The sequence below is a fragment of the Suncus etruscus genome, chromosome 4 (assembly GCF_024139225.1).
Source record: "Suncus etruscus isolate mSunEtr1 chromosome 4, mSunEtr1.pri.cur, whole genome shotgun sequence".
Lineage (NCBI taxonomy): Eukaryota > Metazoa > Chordata > Mammalia > Eulipotyphla > Soricidae > Suncus > Suncus etruscus.
The window spans coordinates 138,202,390-138,223,013 of record NC_064851.1 but is presented as its reverse complement, the minus strand read 5'-3'; the positions used below and the strand labels follow the sequence as shown (position 1 = coordinate 138,223,013).

The window sequence follows — 20,624 nt, the reverse complement described above, 5'->3', positions numbered from 1 at the left end:
GTCTGCTTCTGGCAACTCAAACAGCCAACATCCCCTTCTTCAAATACATTTTCAACCACTGCTTAAAAATTGACTTGTCACTTTCCTCTCTTTATCCTTTTAATTACATTATTATCCTTTAGTGTACTGTCCTTGAAAGATCCATATTGCAAAACACACTTAGCTCTGGTAGCCTAGGCCTCATTTAGAATTTTCACAAAGAAAGATGTGCTAAAGCAGCACATTGTCCACCTATATGCCCTCTGCAATAGGGCTGAGTTGAACTGATTCTAGGAAGATTGTGTTTTCTGGCAACACTTCATTTGAAAACATTATGAGGTTTAAAAGTCAAACATCAGAACTGTGTCTAGGGACATTTTTGGTTTGAGCTATATGGGCTGATCCATATCTTATATGGAACACTGAATAAGTGATACTACAGAAAAATCAGAATTCAAAGAACTAAGCAGAGGGGAAGGTCAATTTTCAAAATACAAAGAGACTGAGTATAAAAAGGAAGTCATCTGAGTGAAATAAATTTTTAGTAGAAGCCAGTGCCTCTAGTTAGTTTATTCATTAAAAGAAGCCAGAGAGGAGACAAGGCAATAACTAGAAACTGGCTCTCATTTCCTAGCCCCATTTCTCACTCACACAGGAATCCTCACAATTGCATCCTTGACTGGTTTTCAGACAGCTCGATTTCAACTATTACTCCAATAAGAGAGAATTTGTTTCTGGAACAGGTTGAAAGGGCAGAGAAGTTTTCTTACTTTCATGAACTGTCAGCCTCGTCGATCGCCATTTTCTCTATTTCCAGCGTAGTGTAAACCACTGTTTCTCAACGTTTTTCCAATCATGGTTCCCTCCAACTTTTTTTCATTCCTATGAGCCTCCTGGCCAACTGGCTGATTCCCTGGTCATATGCTGTGCCCCTCACATTGGCATGATTTTCACCTTTGGTTCCCTTGGGATTTCTTGGGTATTACATGGCTCCACTTTAGAAAAATAGTGTAAACAACTGACTATCTCATTGTGGGGTAGTGCTGAGGCAGGGTGAGGGGACAGGGCACAGCTGACTATACTGGGTTAGGGTGAGGTGAAGGTCAGGCCTCCCCCTGGCAGATGTGAGTGGGGAGGAGTCACCCCATTTTGTGCCAATACTGAGGATCAAACTTCAGGCATTACACATGTATTTGACTTAATTGCTTTTTCCTTCCCACCCTTAAATTTATACTTATCTTTTTTGTTTTGTTTTAGGTCATGATTAGCAGCACTCAGGGGTTACTCCTGACTCTGCACTCAGAAATCACTCTTGACAGAGTTGCGGGACCATATGGGATGCCAGTTATCGAACCTGGGTCAATGCTGGGTTGGCTGCATGCAAGGCAAATGCTCTACCCACTGTGCTATTGCTCCAACCCCCTACACTCTCATTTTTAAAATTAAGAATGAATACCAGAGGCCAGAGCAGTGGTGAAAGCAGTAGAGCGTTTGCCTTGCATGCACTAACCTAGGACAAACAGCTGTTTGATCCCCCAGCATCACATGTGGTCCCCCAAGTCAGGAGCTATTTCTGAGCACATAGCCAGGAGTAACCCTAAGCATCACTGGGTGTGGCCCCCCAAAAAAGAGTGAATTCAAGAAACCCCCAAAATAGACCTTGTGCCCAGCTTGCTTTCCCTCCCCACAGCTTCATACTGTAGCCCCTGGAATTTTTGTACCCTACAGAATATTTCTGCCCTACCACAAAGTTCCCTAATGGTTGTTAGATATAGATTCAATTTTAGTAAAATCTACAAAGACTGACTCAAAGAATAGAAATGCCTGCTCGGGATCACCTCAAATATCTTCAAATATTTCTGAATAGCATCATATCACTAAACTGATAGAAATCTAAATGTCTAGATGTTTAGTGTCACAAGAACTGAGCAGCAGTCTGCCCAGATCTTCACCCCCAGTAAAACCAACCAATTTACTCACACATGTTCATTGCACCAGAGATAATCAGCAGATAGTTATACTTCAGTAAAACCATTCACTGCTTTTCTGCTGAAAATAATTCTTGACCCTGAATCCCCACTTGGTAGGCTAGACACAGCTTCCCTTCGCTGTTTGTTTTCCCACACCCTCTGAGACTCTCCCGTCCTCTTTCAAAGACAGCTGAGTGTTCTCTTCTGGGTGATCCTGGAAACCCCTCTGAGGCTGAGTCACGACTGTCAAAAATCTTTGTTTTCAGTGAGGCGCTGTGTCCCTCAGGACCCTCCCACTGGGCAGGAGCTCTACATTTTGCTGATTTAATGGAACATCCTTTCCTGAGAGAAGTAAAGCCCGAGGGATGATTTTCTGGACCGGGTTTTCAGATCTTATTTATTAGAATCTCTGTTTGCTTGTTGCTCAGAGTATGGATTATGACACGTGATTAGGAATGTTAGAACTTAAAAGATTCTAGGGGCCGGGTAGGTGGCGCTGGAGGTAAGGTGTCTGCCTTGCAAGCGCTAGCCAAGGAAGGACCGCGGTTCGATCCCCCGGCGTCCCATATGGTCCCCCCAAGCCAGGGGCGATTTCTGAGCACATAGCCAGGAGTAACCCCTGAGCGTCAAACGGGTGTGGCCCAAAAACCAAAAAAAAAAAAAAAAAAAAGATTCTAAAGGTGGTGGTGTGTGTCAAACTTTTCTCTGAATTATTGCTTTGAAGGGGAAACACAAATGGCAATGGCTACCTGCAGCAGCCCAAGACTGCCAGGACCTGGTGCTGCAAGACTCGCAGGGGCCCGTGTGGCCCAGCTGCCATGTGGGGGCCTACTGCCCACTCAGGGATGCCAACATGTAGTGACCACCAGCTCGGGTCAGAGAGAGAAGAAACTAAGTAGACATTATATTCCTCCTGGTGTCTGAGGCCAGGAGGTTTATGAGAGTGGGAGAGTTAGATGGAAATTTGAGGGCCATAGGTGGCCGGGGTGTGTGTGGGGGGGTGCATGTGGGTGTGTGCAGGGGTGAATGTGTGGGGGTGGCGGGTAGGTGGGAGGGGTGTGTGTGCCCAAGTTCAAAGAAGAAATAAAATGGAATAGATACAAAGCAGACAGAATTTCTCCAATGCTTTATCTCTAGTTCCCCTCCCCAAGCCAGCAGGCACTGCTCTCTCTGGTCACTATTCTAGGGCCCCCCCAAAAGTCCAAGTTTTTTTATACTGGTATAATGGGGACATGTGTCCAGGGAGCGTGTCCAGGTTCAACAGTCATTACAGTGGAGGTACCCAAGGGGCAAGCCTTACAAATAATTGACCTTAGTTTAATACCTGGACCCCATATAGGGTAATTCCTGAACACAGAGCCAACACCGTAAGTCCTGAGCATAGTTAAGTATTGGCCTCTCCAAAATAAAAAATTGCCTGACGTACAGAATAGTGTTTTATAGATCATAAAGAATTACATTAGTGTATTAGGACACATTAGTGGTTCAAGTGATAGAGCACATGCTTTGCATGTATGTAGCCCTGAGTATAATTCCTGGCACTAAATGTTTCTTACCCAGAACTACCAGGTGTGATTCTGAAGGCTTCTGAGCACTACCAGGCATGGCCCCCAGAGCAATTTCAGAAGTTACTCATTTGCATTTTTCCTATTAACACAAGCTTATTGCCAGTTATGAAGATTAGCACATGCACAATTAACTTTAAAATATTTGCTTATCTGTATCAGGATAATACTAGGGATTAAAACAATGATAGTTAAGAATAATTCGGGGCTGGAGAGGTGGCGCTAGAGATAAGGTGTCTGCCTTGCAAGCGCTAGCCAAGGAAGGACCGCGGTTCGATCTCCCAGCATCCCATATGGTCCCCCCCAAGCCAGGGGCAATTTCTGAGCGCTTAGCCAGGAGTAACCCCTGAGCATCAAACGGGTGTGACCTGAAAAAAAAAAAAGAATAATTCTTCTAGGGCCGAAGCAATAGCACAGCAGGTAGGGTGTATGCCTTGCAAACAGCCAATGTGGGGTTTATCCCATATGGTCCCACAGCCTGCCAGGAGTAATATCTGAGCATCGCTGGGTGTGGCCCCCAAACCAAAAACAAAGTGAATAATTTTTTTAATAATTTCTTTATTTAAAAGCCATGGTTACAAAAATGTTCATAATTGAGTTTCCATCATAGAATGTACACCACCCTTCACCAGTGCACTTTTCCTGCCAACAATGTCCCCAGTTTCCCTCCCACCCCTCCACTCCACCTCTTCCTGTCTCTGGGGCAGGCATTTTGCTTCTCCCTCTCTCACTCTCGCTCTCTCACTCACTCTCTCTCTCCTCATCTCTTCCCCTCATCTCTCTTCTCTTTCTCTCCTCTCTCTCCCTCTTTCTCTTTCCTTTATAACACTGTGGTTTGCACTGCTGTTAATGAAGGGGTACCACATATGTCACTTCATCCCCTTTCAACACCCAGTTTTTGTCCAGAGTGATCAGTTCCTACTATCATTGTAATAGTGAACTATTTTCTATCCTAACTGTATTCACAACTCTAACCATGTTTCCTACCATGAACTGGTCCTCCTGGCCCTCAACTTTGTTGTTTCTGTATATTATTACCATCCTATCACTTATTTTTCTTATATAACACAAATGAGTGAGATTAGAATAATCTTTCTTCGAGCTAGATAAGACTCAGCAGTAGTACAGTGGTTAAGGCATATGTTTCTCATGCAACTGATTCTAGCTTGATCTCTGGTGCCACATGGTCCCCAGAAATTTATGGGATCAGCCCTGGAGGACCTGATAATTATTGGCACCACAGGGCACAGCACCACTGGGACTCACACTGGGACTACTGGCTTAGTTGACCAAGAATTGTTAGGATGGGTCCCTAGACTTCATGAGCACACACACACACACACACACACACACACACACACACACACACACACACACACACACGTCTTGGGCTTGAAACCCAGCCCTGCAAAAGTAAATGAAAAAATATTCATTTTATAAAGTTATTTTTCTAGGATCTGGAGATATGGTGCTTTAAGACCCAAGTTCAAACTCAAGCACCACATGCATCCCTTTGCATGACTGACATTGTCCTGGAGATCCCCAAGCACTACTGAGATGTTCCTAATGATGGCTGTGGTCTACAAGACTCAAGTAGTTCTTTATCCTGTGGCCCTGGGACTAAATTGTCAAAGCTGGTTAAGATCACCAAGAGTGATCCCCAGGGCCTTGAGCACTACTTGGAGTCCCCTCCCAAAATACTCTGAAATTATTTTTACAGCTTTATTCAATTATGAATGACATAGATATTGCAAGGTTTTTTCTTTTTACCATGATAAACTGTCCTTTATCTCTTATGATTACTATTTTGTTGTTATGGTGATATAAAATCTAATTTTTATTTATTTTTTATTAGGCAACATTGTATTGAAAGTGTAAATGCTTATATATTTTAGGGGTACAATATTACCACACTATGCCACCACCCAAGTCTTAATATCTGTCCACCACTGGAATTTATTTATTTAGTTAGTTATTTATTTTTGCCATTCAGAATAGTTTAATCCTTTTCCCTGACCCCACAGTTTTGGCTGCCTTTCCCCTGCCTGCTGGCACTCACAGTTCAGCTTTCATGTGGATTTTCTGGTTCCAGATGTTTCATATCCACAGAGTCACTGCAGTGACCAACATCAGCTCCTCTCACTCAGTGCTAAGCTTGTGAGGCTGACCTGGGTTTTGGCTGTGTCAGCCCCACCACTGGAATTTATACCTTATACCTTTATACTTTATAAATAAATAAAGGCTCAGGGGCCGGAGAGATAGCATGGAGGTAAGGCGTTTGCCTTTCATGCAGGAGGTCATCAGTTAGAATCCCGGCGTCCCATATGGTCCCCCGTGCCTGCCAGAAACAATTTCTGAGCCTGGAGCCAGGAATAATCCCTGAGCACTGCCGGGTGTGACCCAAAAACCACAAAAAAAAAAAAAATAATAATAAAGGCTCCTCTAGAGCCTTTATTCTGTAGTCAGAGTCTAAGGAAAACAGAATCCTTAACTCTTAAGGTTGTCTAAAGAAAATTTTAACAACTCTGCTAGATAGAAATGATAATCTTGACAAGCTTGACAGGGATAGTCATGTTTTTAATGGGTTCAGATAAATAATGTAGAGAGTATGAAAAAGAGAACAAATACATTGTGAAAACTAAAGTATTTTGGCAATTTAGTTTAAAATCAAAATTCTAAGCTGTCTTTTTCATTTCAAAGAACAAAATAAGAATGTACTTCCCCTTCTACTTCTTATCTTGAGAGTATAGTACTGTATTTTAATAAAAATGTAGCAATAGAAAAATGATAAGAAACGAATGAAAAAGAACAAGATTGAGAACAAAAGATAGAGATGAGACTGAACATTGGACAGAATTCCTTAAAATGTGACAACGGGGTATCTTGGTTGAACAAACAGAAAATTAAAAGAGAACACAGATTTCTGTGTTCATCTCTGTTAGGGCTGGAGTCACCGACTACTATAGATCAGGTGGCTTAAAAACACAAATTCATTGTGCAGTGGAGTAGGGTTTGCTTTGATGTGGCGGCTATCCTGGATTCAATTCCCAGCATCCCATGGGCCCCCAAACACTGCCAGGCATAATTCCTGAGTGAAAATCCAGGAGTAACTCTTCAGCATTTCCAGGTATGGCCCCAAAACAGACATATATAGAAACAAAAAAACTACTAATTCACTTTTGAACAATTCTGACTTCTCCAAGTCTAAGTTCAAGGTGCAAGCAAGGCTGGCTTTTTAGGATCCTCCCTACCTGTCTCTCAGTCAGCGGCTTTCTCTTGGGTCCTCATGACTTTTCCTCTGAGGTTGCACCTTGAGAAAAAGCCCTGTGGACTCTCCCACTTTCTAACATGATATCAATTCTGAAGGGGAAAAGTGGCTTCAGGTCTATAGGATTAGGATCCCCCTTTTATGACCTCATTCACCTTTATTACCTCCTTAAGAGTTCTTCCTCCAAATATTGTCACAATGAGAATTGTCCTTTTGAACGTGGAATGCTTCATGAACTTGAATATCATCCTTGTGCAGGGCTGAGCTCATCTCTATATCATTCCTATGTTAGTGTGTATGTGCTGCTGAAGTATATAATGGGAACTTTTTTAAGAGATTTATTGTTTAAGAAGGTCAGGGATGAGGGATTGGGCCATACCCAGAGGTGCTCAGAGTTTACTACTGGCTCTGGGCTCAGGAATCAGTCCTAACATGGCTCAGGATACCATATGGGATGTGGGAAATCAAATCTAGGCCAGCTCATGTAAACAAATGCCCTACCCACTGGACTATCTCTCTAGCCCACAAAAGGGACCTTTAGGGGGAAACAATCTAGTTCTAAAGATACTTCTTCAGACTGTATTCATTACTATGTACTGAACTTATTCCTTTTCTTTAAAGTGATCTGTGAAGAAAATAAAACACAATTAGTGTTTGGGCTGGGGAAGATATCTCAGGATGTTGGAGAACATGTCCAGCTTGCTCAAGATCTCAAGTTTGATCTCTGGCACTACGTGGCCCCTCAGCACTGTCAGTTTGCCCCTGGGGTCCTCCAATATTGCCATATTTCAACAACACTGTGGACTCCAGCACCTAATCAGCTCCAGAAACTAAGATATCTGGTCAGGTGTCATCAGGAATAAGCCCAGGTTCAATGGCACTTCCAGGAGCATCACCCCAAAGGAAATCATATCTGTTGGAATTGCATTGAGCCATCATGTTACTAAGTGTATTTTGTGGCCATGGACCTATCAGCCTCCAAGAAGCTGTACCTGACTTTACCTCCTAGTCTACACAAAATGCAATACAAAGAATTTGGCCATTCTTTAACCTGTGACAACTAAATGCACTGAGCCAATCAATTATTAACAGTTCGCAGTCTTATTCATAATTTTTTCAATCCTTTGCTGTCACTGAGAAGTTTCGATTTTTTTCTCTGGCACTGCTATATATTTTCTATGTATGGTTACAGAGACAGCCTATATATTAAAACTACTGCAATGCATTGTTGATATCTGACACAAGAAAAAGGAAACTCTTCTGAAGGTCATGTAGAAATTCTCTGTTGAATTTCTCCTTTGGATATCAGAGAAGTAATTCAAGGGTTGATTCATCCCCAATACTGCAGGGTCCCTCAAGGACTGTCAGTGTGACCTCCAGTACAGAGTTGGGGTAGCCCCCAGCACTGCCAACTGTGGCCAAAAAAACTCTGAATAAATGAATACATTTTCCCCTTAGAAAATAGAATAGATATATTTCAATAGAAATAATATTGAATAATTTGCTTAAGCTCCATGTAAAATGCTTTCTTTTATCAAATCAAACATAGCAAAGCAAATTCAAATATATGGAAAGATAGATAACTTACTCAGTTAAGGAGAAATTCAAAATAAAATTATCCAATGAAAGAAAAAAACTGAGATGACCAAATTTTAGATTATAGCCACAATGTCACACTATTTATTAAAACTTTTGGGAGAAGCTAAAGCCATATTCAGAGAAAATTTCAATGCATTATTTTATTTTATTTTATTGAAACCATTGTGATTTACAATGTCCTTCATAGTTGGGTTCAGACACACAATGAATGAGAGCCAATTCAATCAATGCTTTATTAAAAAATTTCAATGCATTAAAGCATTGAATTAAATAATGTTTTAATAAATAATGAACAGTAAGACTAGAGAGCACAGCAGGTAAGGCATTTGTCTTCCATGGATCTGACCCTGGTTTGATCCCTGGCACCCCTTATGGTACCCCTGCTCACCCAGGCTGCCAGAAGATTCCCCAAGAACAGACCAAGAAGCAGCCCTGAGCACTGCCAGATGTAGTCCAAAATTTTTGAAAAATAAAAATAGGGCAGGAGAGATAGCACAGCAGTAGGGCATTTGACTTGCATATGACCGATTCAGGGCAAACCAGGGTTCGATTCCCGGCATTCCATATGGTCCCCTATGCTTGCCAGGAGCAATTTTTGTGTGTGTGTATTTGGGTCACACCCGTAGTGTTCAGTGTTACTCCTGGCTCTATGCTCAGAAATTCTCCTGGCAGACTCAGGGGACCATATGGGATGCCAGGATTCAAACCACCGACCTTCTGCATGCAAGGCAAGTGCCTTACCTCCATGCTATCTCTCCATTCCCTCCAGGAGCAATTTCTTTTTTTTTTCTTATTGCTTTATTTAAAAACCATAATACGGGTTGTTCACAATACAGTCAGGAGTATTTTTTTACAGTTGCAAAGTATGCATGATTGAATTTCAGTTATACAATGCACAACACCATTCACCAGTGTATGTTTTCTGCCACCACTTTCCCTAATTTCCTCCTGCCCTGCTGCATCTGAGTGAGATATTTTCTTTTCTCTCTGTATAAGTATATATACACATATATGTGTATGTACATATATTTTTTTTCTTTTCCTTTTTTTTTATAATAGCTTATTTTTATTGAAGATCGGAAGTTAATATACGGTTAACATTATTTCTGCACACAACTTTCCAACAGTACCCCCATGGCCTGAGCGCTTCTAACCTTCACAGTAGCCCAAGGGCCTTTTTCATAATAGCTCAATCCAGGGCCTATTTTAGTAACATAGGATTGAAACATAAACCAATCAGATTTGTACAAGTACAACAATTTTAACCAATGGGAGCATAAACACATTTTGATGGCGGGAAGGATAAAGAGGAACCTGGCATGATGGGGGGAGGGGAGCACAGAGCCAGTAATAACCCCTGAGCGCCACTGGGTGTGGCCCAAAAACAAAAAGAAAAGAAAAAAACAGCAAACCAATAATTGTGCCATTATTTTAAGAAAGAAAAAAACAAGAAAGTAGGGCAAAGGTGTGTTTCAGGTATTACACTAAAATTAGAAATTTTGAATCTGGGAAGTAGTACTTGCATGTGCAAGGCTCTGAGTTCAATCCCTGGCACTGGCACTGGCACTGACACACACACACACACACACACACACACACACACACACACACACACACACACATCAGAAACTTTAAAAGTAAATATCAGCAGGCTTCAATAGATTTTTTTTATACAAATGACTAAGTGGGAAAAATACATGCAACATATGGTAGAACTATAATTAACACGTGCAAATATCTTTTAAATCAATAAAAGTAAACACTTAAAATTTTAAAATAGAGATTAAATTCACAAAAAATGGCAAAGCAATCAGATAGATGAAAAGTTAACTAAATTTATTGACAAAAATACAAATAAAAAAGAAAAAAAGTTGTTTGGAACTAGGGAATTAGGGAAAATATAAAGAAGAGTTAACATGAGAATGGAGAAACTAGCACTTTCACTGACTGTTGAGAAAAAATTAAACTGGTACAAATTTTACTTGGGAAAGTTAATCTTAACAATATATGCAATAGGGACCCGGAGAGATAGCACAGCGGAGTTTGCCTTGCAAGCAGCCTATCCAGAACCAAAGGTGGTTGGTTCGAATCCCAGTGTCCCATAGGGTCCCCCGTGCCTGCCAGGAGCTATTTCTGAGCAGACAGAATAACAGGATAACCCCTGACCAAGGCCGGGTGTGGCCCCAAAACAAACAAACAAAAAAAATATATGCAATAAAAAACTGGCATATTAACAAGACTGTGAGCTAAGCTAACACATATATTCTCTTACCTGCCTGGAACTCATTTAAATGTAGAAAACTCATACAAGGAAATTCCTCCTCTGATGAGTAAGACATAAGTGGAGAAATCTATGACTCCAGATGGAGGTTGATGAGCAACCAAACACCACAACTCCCCCTCACCCCTGGTTTCTAGTAGGAACTTCACAGTCATGGTGCTTGGGTACCAGCGTGAGTGGGAAAATAAGATCACCCACTGTACTCATTTGCACCATTGCTGGAGATCAGAGCACATTTCTAAATAAATGGGATGACTACGTAGAGTACCAGAGTACTAAAATAATCATAATAAAAGTAATAGAATAAAAACCAATGGGCTTTGAATTTCAAAACAGATCCAAAGAGAAAAAGGAAGTGACATGCAAGAGTAAAATTTTTCTGTTACCACAGCTGCACCTGTCTCCCTGCAATGTGACACTTACACTGGAATGAATCCTGGAGGTCTGCCCTTTCCTCTAGAATCACATCTCCCTCCCCTCCTTTGCATGAGAAAGCATAACAACTTCAAGACCTCCAGATAAAGTTAAGCAAGAACAAGAAGTAAAGCTTTGATATACACAAAACACTTGAATGTGAGGGCAGGGGAAGGGGAGAGACAGGCAACACACTTCAGAAAGAAACCTTCCTGAAACTTCTAATTATTGACCACAGATTTGAAAATATTACGAATCAGCAAAATATACAAGCTGTCTCTCAAAGAAGGCAGCTGAGAAAGGAAAGTGTTCTTAGAAATTAATTTCTTTTTAATTTTGGTTTGGGAACCACACAGCTGTATTTAATGCTTACTTCTGGCTCTGCACTCAGGAATCACTTCTTGGAAGGCTCAGGAACCTTATGAAAGGCTGTGATGGGCCACATGCAAGTTAAATGCTTTACCCACTGAACTATCAGATCTCTCTGACCCTGCGAAATAAAAAATGTTTATACCAGAAGGCTTATCTGGAAACTATTTTATATTAGAAAATGTCTTTATGGGCACATGTGTGCTCCTTGGGCCCACACACATGGTGACTCCATACACATGCCACCACATATCCTCTCTTGAGATGTGAACTTCCCTATTTTCATGCTAAGTTGTGTACTGGGGCTCTCTCTGCCAATGGAGAAGCCCATGCTCTCTCTTGAACACCTTTCTCTCTTATTTTTCCCTTCCCTTTCTAATTATCTTTGAATAAAGCCTGTTTTTATTTCAGAAAGAAAAAAATGGTCTTCCTATATTAAAGGGGGAAATTGTTGATCTCAATAGCTATGGAAATATTGAGAGAAAATTCAAACTTTATTTCAGTCTACCGAAATTCAAAAAGATTCAGTAAATCTCGTGTGTGTGTGTGTGTGTGTGTGTTTATTTTAGTGTTGCCAGGGATCAAACCCAGTGTCTCACACATGCAAGCCAAGTGCTTGCTCTACCTCTGAACCACCCTGCAGTCCTAAAACTCAAAGATTTGCCATGAGAAAACGTCTATGATATATTGCTAAGTTTGGTTACAAAACTGAACATAAACAATAATCTTGTAGGTCAGGGTTTCTCAATTGCAGCACTCTGAATACTTGTAATCAGGCAATTCATTGGGACATTGTGGGTATTAAGCGCTGACATGTCCAATGTCATTAACATTGCCAGCATCACTCTTCCTTCTCCCCAATAGAGACAACCAAAAGTATTGGCACACACTGCCAAATGTTTTTGGAGGAAGAAGTTGCCCAGAATTGGGGACCATAAATATAGATATTAAGTTTTAAATAACCTTATTTGCATTAAGTCTTATTCATGGTTTGGTTTCATGTCATATTTAAATACATGTATGTAACATATAGTATTTAAATACAAAAATATTTTCTATATGCATAATATATTAAATACTTTGTACATAAATTTAAATACATACGTGTTTATTTCATAGCACTGACTGTTAACACCAAGAAAAATTCTAAGGAAATGAAAGCACCAATTTGTACTCCTTTATTAAGAACTTTGTATAAGGTGGAGCCAGAGTGGTAGCACAGTGGTAAAGTGTTTGTTTGCCTTGCAAGCAGCTGACCCAGGACATATGCAGGTTTGATCCCCGGCGTCCCATATAGTCCCCCAGCCAGGGGCGATTTCTGAGTGCAAAGCCAGGAGTCACCTCCAGGTTGCCCCCCCCCAAATATAATTTTGTATAGGGGTCAGAGCAGTAGTACAGTAAATAAGCTGGTGTTTGCCTTGCATGCAGCTGACCCAAGACCAACCTGGGTTCAATCCTCAGCATCCCATAAGGTCCCCTGAGCCTGCCAGAAGTGATTTCTTTTTCTTTCTTTTTCTTTCTTTCTTTCTTTCTTTCTTTCTTTCTTTCTTTCTTTCTTTCTTTCTTTCTTTCTTCTTTCTTCCTTCCTTCCTCCTTCTTTCCTTCCTTCCTTCCTTCTCTTTCTTTCTTCTTTCTTTCTTTCTTTCTTTCTTCCTTCCTTCCTTCCTTCCTTTTCTTCCTTCCTTCCTTCCTTCCTTCCTTCTCTTTCTTTCTTCTTTCTTTCTTTCTTTCTTTCTTCCTTCCTTCCTTCCTTCCTTCCTTCCTTTTCTTCCTTCCTTCCTTCCTTCCTTCCTTTTCTTCCTTCCTTCCTCCTTCTTTCCTTCCTTCCTTCCTTCCTCCTTCTTTCCTTCCTTCCTTCTCTTTCTTTCTTCCTTCCTTCCTTCCTTTTCTTCCTTCCTTCCTTCCTTCCTTTTCTTCCTTCCTTCCTCCTTCTTTCCTTCCTTCCTTTTCTTTCTTTCTTCTTTCTTTCTTTCTTTCTTTCTTTCTTTCTTTCTTCCTTCCTTCCTTCCTTTTCTTCCTTCCTTCCTTCCTTCCTTTTCTTCCTTCCTTCCTTCCTTCCTTCCTTCTTTCCTCCCTTCCTTCTTTCTTTCTTTCTTCTTTCTCTTTTATTCTTTCTCCTTTCTTTCTACTTTCTTCCTTCTTTCTTTATTATTCTTTCTTTCTTCCTTCTTTCTTTCTTTCTTTCTTTCTTCTTTCTTTCTGTCTCCTTCATTCCTTCCTTCCTTCCTTCCTTCTTTCTTTCTTTCAAGTTTTTCGGGCACACCCTGTGACACTCAGGGATTACTCCTGGCTATGCGCTCAGAAATCCCTCCTGGCTTAGGGAACCATATGGAACAGCAGGAGATCAAACCGCGGTCTGTTCTAGGTTAGTGCGCACAGGCAGACTCCTTAAGCTCTGCGCCACCGTCCTGGCCCTGCCAGAAGTGATTTCTGGTCGCAAAGCCAGGAGTAATCCCTAAAAACCTCTGGGTGTGGTCCAAAACCAAACAAAAAAGAATTTTGTATAATCTCCATGGATATGGAGAGTATTATTATGAGCAAAATGAGTTAGAGGGAGAAGAATATATATAAAATGATCTCACTCATTTGTGGAATATAGTTACAGTGACACATACTATCACATATCATGATAGTATGGTAATAATATCAAAGACTATAGAGATAAGGGCCAGAAAGACCAGTCCATGGTAGGAAGCTTCCCACAAATAGAGGGAGAGTGCAGTTAGGGCAGAGAAAGGACCACCCTGACAATGATAGTTGAAAATGATTGCTCTGAACAAGAATTGGGTGCTGAAAGGAGATAAAGTGATAAGCATAATATTCCTCAGTAACAACAATGCAAACCACAGTGCACAGTGTCTACAAGGAATTGGGGAGAGGAAGTGAGAATGACAGAGAGAGAGACAGAGAGAGAGAGAGAGAGAGAGAGAGAGAGAGAGAGAGAGAGAGAGAGACTGTCTGCTCCATAGGCAGGTAGAGGGAGGGGGGAAGGGAAACTGGGGATACTAGTGATGGGAAATATGCACTGGTGAAGGGTGTTGCACATTGTATAACTAAAACTCAATCATGAACAACTTTAAACTACATTTTGTGACTTTTAAGAAATCTAATACACTGTGCAGCTAATGCTGACATCTAATTTTAGAACACTTTCCATTATCTCCCTGAGAAATCCATATTTGTTAGCTGCTACTTACCATCTCCCATCTTTCATCAGCCCTTTAGTCTTTGGCCACAACTGGTTAATTTTTCATCACTATGAATTTGCCTGGTCTAGGCATTTCAAATAAATGAATAACACAGTATGTGAAATTTTGTATAGGACTTTTTCACATAGGAAGATATCTTCCAGATATATCCACATGGTAGCGTGATTTACATGTAACTTATTTCTACGCAGGAAAAATAGTCCATTGTAGGAACATATTGCATTATGTTTATTCATTTATCAGTAGCTGAATAATAGGGTGCTCCCACTTTGGAACTATTACAAAATAGTGCTGTTGTGAACATTTTCAGACAAACTTTTATGTATGTTTTTACTTCTCTTTTGTATAATTAGCAATAGGATTGCTGAACCATATCACTGTACCCTATATATCTTTATTGAATGTCATTAATAGGTAATGTCACTTGGAAACTAGCACATTACTGGAAAACTTGACAAGACTAATTTTAAGACATTAATATTACTTTAAAGTAATTAATATAAATGTTATTCACCTAAGCTTATTTCATTTTTGTTGTTGTTATAGTTTGTTTTGTTTGTTTTAGGGTCACACTTCTCTGTGCTTAGGGCTTAATCCTGCTCTGAGCTCAGGGATCACTTGGTGGTGCTTGGGGACCCTAACAGTGTCTGGGACCAAGGCAGAGTTAGTTGCGTGCAAGGCAAGTGCCTTACTCACTCTACTATCCCTCCAACCCTGACATTTATTTACTTATTTATTTGTAAAATTTGGGGCTACACTCCACTGTGCTTAGGGTTTAATCTTGGCTTTGGCTCAGGGGATCACTCCTCACAGGCTTGGAAGACTTCGTGGGGTCCGAAGGATCAGACCTGAATCTTTGGTACTCAAGACAAACATCCCAATGCCCTACTACAGTTCTGGTGCCCTAAGCTTATTTCTAGTCACAAAAACTCACTAAATACTTTTCTTTTTTTATTTTATTTTCTTTTTTGGGGGGTGGGAGGGGGGTCACACCTGGCAGTGCCCAAGGGTTACTTCTGGCTCTGCATTCAGAAATTCCTCCTGGCAGAGTTGAGGGACCATATAGGATACCAGGATTCAAATCATCATCAGCTGCGTGCAAGGCAAATGTCCTATCACTGTGCTATCTCTCTGGCCCCACAAAACTTCTTCCTAAATAAAGACTCAAAACTTCCAACATTAAAGAATCATTCTCATTGATTGATTCATTTAGCAAATCACTTCTCTTCTAACCTGCTTTTCCAATTAGGATCTTAGGGTAGCTAGAGTCACAGCAACTCAGACACAAAGCTGAACCCAATCCTAGGGAGAATATCTTTCTGTGATATACCAGACACACATGCACATGTTCACACCATACACTCAAATTGGTATCACAAAGGCAGAAAGGAGCCCAACTACTCTGTACATATGGACCTAGTGAGAACATGCACTCTAGAAAATGCCCCAGCTCAGTAACAATGTTTTTTCTCACCAACAATATAATGAAACAATATTGAACAAAAAAGTTGCTATTTAAGGACCTGTGGGATTTAATTTCTTGAGGAGCTGCCAGATATTTTCTACAGAATCTTTGCCATTTTACATTTCATCCAGCATTATATGAGGATTCTAATTTCTCTGTATCTTCACTTGTTATTCTTTTTCCCCCCAAGGAATTTAACTTTATACCTGCTAGATGTAAATTTAAAGTAAAATCTGAAATTCTGATCTTGTGAATATTCTGCAGATATATACTACATTGCTCATTAGAATAATAACCAAGCTAGTTAGAATCTTCAAGCTGACTTTGAAATTGCAAGTTTGGATTTGAGAGCTCTGTGACTTAAAGTAGTTATAGTCTGAGTCTCAATTTTACTCCCTTAATTTGATATTTCCTAGAACCATAATGGAAGCCAAGATTTTGTGAACTGAATCATATGTGCATTGGAGGACACCTTTGTAAAGAAATGAATAAAAAATCATCAGTGCAAAATTAAGTATGAATAAAGAGTATTCATCTCATACCTGTGAAAATAATGTATATATTTCTAAAAACTTAAGCATGTGCAATTGGAATATGGAGGAAAAAAGGACTCTCATTCACTGTTAGTGTGAGTGTAAACTAGTTTATTCTCTAAAGAAAATAGTATGGAGATTTCTCAAAAAATAAAACTAGATGGGCCGAAGCAGTAGCACAGCAATAGGGCATTTGCTTTGCACGTGGCTGACCCTGGACGGACAGCAGTTCGATCCTCCCCTCCCTGCCCCCCCCCCCGCCTCGGGTCTCATCTGGTCCCCCAAGCCAGGAGCAATTTCTGAGTGCATAGCCAGGAGTAACCCCTGAGTGTCACCAGGTGTGACCCAAAAAAACAAAAACAAACAAACAAACAAAAACTAGGGGGGCGGGGAATAAATAAGACTAGATCAGCCATGTGATCCAATAATTCAACTCCCAGGTATCTATCGCAAACACAAAAACAATAATTCCAAAAGATATATATATATATATATATATATATACACTCACATATATTTCAGTGCTATTCACAATAGCATGTTTATAAAAACAATTTGAGTGCCAACATTAATGAGTAGGTAAAGAAGTTGCTATGTGGAACATACACAATGGAAAATTTTAAAAAGGAAAAATAGAGTAGATAAATTAAGGAACACAAAAGCTCTATGTGAAAATGTAGTTTAAGTTATAAATAAAGCCTTGAATACATCATCAAAAAAATAAAGCATAACTGTATAGATATAAAAATGATCATAATTATATGCCCAGTTAATAAATACTATAATAGTTAAATGCCACAACATCATAAAACTCAGAAGAATAATGTGATAATTTATTATCTACCTGTTAACATTACTAATAAATTTTCCCTCTATATTTGAGCTTCTTTTTTTCCTAATGCCTTTTTATGATATAAATGTTGTAGTACCCTTTCCCATAGAAAAAGAGGGAATAGGGGGGCCGGGTGGTGGCGCTAAAGGTAAGGTGCCTGTCTTGCCTGCGCTAGCCTTGGATGGACCGCGGTTCGATCCCCCGGTGTCCCATATGGTCCCCCAAGCCAGGAGCAACTTCTGAGCGCATAGCCAGGAGTAACTCCTGAGCGTTACTGGGTATGGCCCAAAAACCAAAAAAAAAAAAAAGAAAGAAAGAAAAAGAGGGAATAATAGTGCAGCAGGTAAAGTGCTTGCCTTGCATATGGTGCCCTGAACCCCACCAGTAGTGATCCCTGAGTGAAGAGCTAGTGTGGGTTCTGAGCACAGCTGGCAAATACAAAAATAAATTTTAAAGATTAATTTAGAAATCTGTATAAATGTATCATACATCCTATTGTATTTTTTTTTAAAAATTCACCGAGACTGAAGAAAGCAGGTAAGATTCTTGCCTTGCACATGGCTGACCAGAGTTTAATCCACCGTACAAACTCCATATGGTCCCATTGCCAGGAAAAATTATTGTTCACAGAGTGATGAGTAAGTCCTGAACATTATTGGCCCCAAAACCAATAATAATAATAATAATAATAATAATAATAATAATAATAATAATAATAATAAATAGAAGACCATCTATATTGCTGGGGAGTTTGGAAATGTTTACCGAAACTTTTCCGTTCAAATGGCTGTTTCTTTTTGAGGGGGGCCACACTCCACAGTGGTCAGGGGTTACTCCTAGCTCTGCACTCAGAAATAGTTCCTGGTAGGCTCAGGGAATTATATAGGGTGCCGAGGATAGAACCCGGTTTCATCCTGGGTCATCCACGTGCAAGGTAAACACCCTAAAGCTGTGCTATTGTTCCTGCCCATGGCTCTGTGTTTCTAAAAAGAAGATAGAACAAGCTGAGATTTGGACTTGGATTTTCAAAAAGACAGTAAGAAGTATGGAGTTGTATGAGTCTCTTCTACAGACTGATTATTAAACCTGCACCTATTAATACAAGCATATGCAAGGAGTGAAGGTCAGTTGTTGGAATAATCTGCATTACTCTCAATAGAGTGGGAAGTACAGAATTTTTCAAGTATACAAGATTTTGCTAAGCCCTAGTGTATGATTTGTGCTGTACAATACTATGTGCACAACTGCCCTCTACTGGATGCAATGGCAATTTGCCCAAGACTTAATTGACAAACTATCTTCATTTAATATTCAACAAATATGACTTTCTTGGGTATTTGTAGTGCTGTAGATATACAAACATGAAGAAAACAAATCGCCTTCTGTCACTGTGGGAAGAAAAAGATGGAGATTTGTTTTTTCTTTTTTTTATTAATATCTTTATTTAAACACCTTGATTACAAACATGATTGTAGTTGGGTTTCAGTCATGCAAAGGACAGCCCCCTTCACCAGTGCGACATTCCCATTACCAATGTCCCAAATCTCCCTCCTCCCCACCCCACCCCCACTTGTACTCTAGACAGGCTTTCCACTTCCCTCATTCATTCACATTGTTATGATAGTTCTCGGTGTAGTTATTTCTCTAACTGAACTCACCACTCTTTGTGGTGAGCTTCATGTAGTAAACTGAAACTTCCAGCCCTCCTATTTTTTGTCTCTGAAAATTATTGCAAAAATGAAAGATGAAGATTTATAAGAAAAAGAAAATATTGTTAAGTGTTTTTTGTTTTGGTGGTGGTGGTGGTGATGATGTTTTTGAAGCACCTTTGAAGTATTTATTTAAGCACCATGATTACAAACATGTTTGTAGTTGGTTTTCAGACATAGAAAAGAACAACCCCCTTCACCAGTGTAACATTCCCAACACCAATGCCCTCCAGATCCCTCCCCCATCCCGTCTTCGAGGGGATTCTATTTTTCTCACTCACTACAATTGTCATGATAGTTGTTAGTGTAGTTATTTCTCTAACTACACTCACCACCCTTTGTGATAAGCTTCCTTTCATGGGCTGGTCTTTCCAACCCTCATCTCTATTGTTTCTGGGTATTATTACAATACTGTCTTTTATTTTTCTTAAATCCCACAGATGAGTGAGACTATTCTGTGTCTATCTCTCTTCTTCTGATTCATTTTACTTAGCATGATAGTTTCTATGTCCATTCATGTATAGGAAAATTTCATGACTTCATTTTTCTTGACAGCTATATAGTATTCCATAGTATATATGTACCACAGTCTCTTTAGCCACTCATCTGTTGTTGAGCATCTAGGTTGTTTCCAGATTCTGGCTATTGTAAATAGAGCTTCAATGAACATAGGCATGCAGAGGGCATTTTTGCTTTGTGTTTTTGTGGTATTAGGGCAGTGTTTTTCAACCTTTTTGTGCAAAGGCACACTTTTTTTTTTAAATATGGAACACTTCATGAATTTGTGTGTCATCCTTGCTCAGGGGCCACACTAATCTTCTCTGTATCATTCCAATTTTAGTATATGTGCTGCTGAAGTGAGCATACAAAGGCACACTTTTTTCATGAAAAAAAATCATGAGGCACTCCACCATTAGAAAATGTTTAAAAAAAATTTAACTCTGTGCCTATATTGACCAGATATAAAGTAATTTACTTGAATCAGAATCAAATAAACACAAAGAAATTATTTTATACTTACTTTATTATGAAATAATAATTTTTTTTTTTGGTTTTTCGGACCACAGCCTTTTGATGCTCAGGGGTTACTCCTGGCTAAGCACTCAGAAATTGCCCCTGGCTTGGGGGGACCAAATGGGACTCCGAGAGATAGAACCGAGGTCCTTCCTTGGCTAGCTCTTACAAGGCAGACAACTTACCTCTAGCGCCACCTCACAGGCCCCGGATTAATAAAATATTTTATAATTGTTCATATTTCTGTTTACTTACTTAGTGCGAAACCTGGGCCTGTTTGGCTGAACACAAAGCTGATATTCTAGCAGGAATTGAAGAAAGACACACATAGCTCTTCATCAACAGCTCTCAGTCTCTGTCTTTAGTTTTTATAGTCCGTAATATGTGCTTTGGCTCACAAATAGATCGATCATGCCG

At 40.0% G+C, this 20,624-nt stretch overlaps 1 non-coding gene across 1 annotated transcript; it reads right to left on the bottom strand.

Annotated features, from left to right (window-relative positions):
* Nucleotides 1-19,951: 19,951 nt before the first annotated feature.
* On the bottom strand, nucleotides 19,952-20,058 carry LOC126007399 (U6 spliceosomal RNA). Its single transcript, XR_007494975.1, has one exon. It is a non-coding gene; the product is annotated as a U6 spliceosomal RNA (small nuclear RNA).
* Nucleotides 20,059-20,624: the final 566 nt, after the last annotated feature.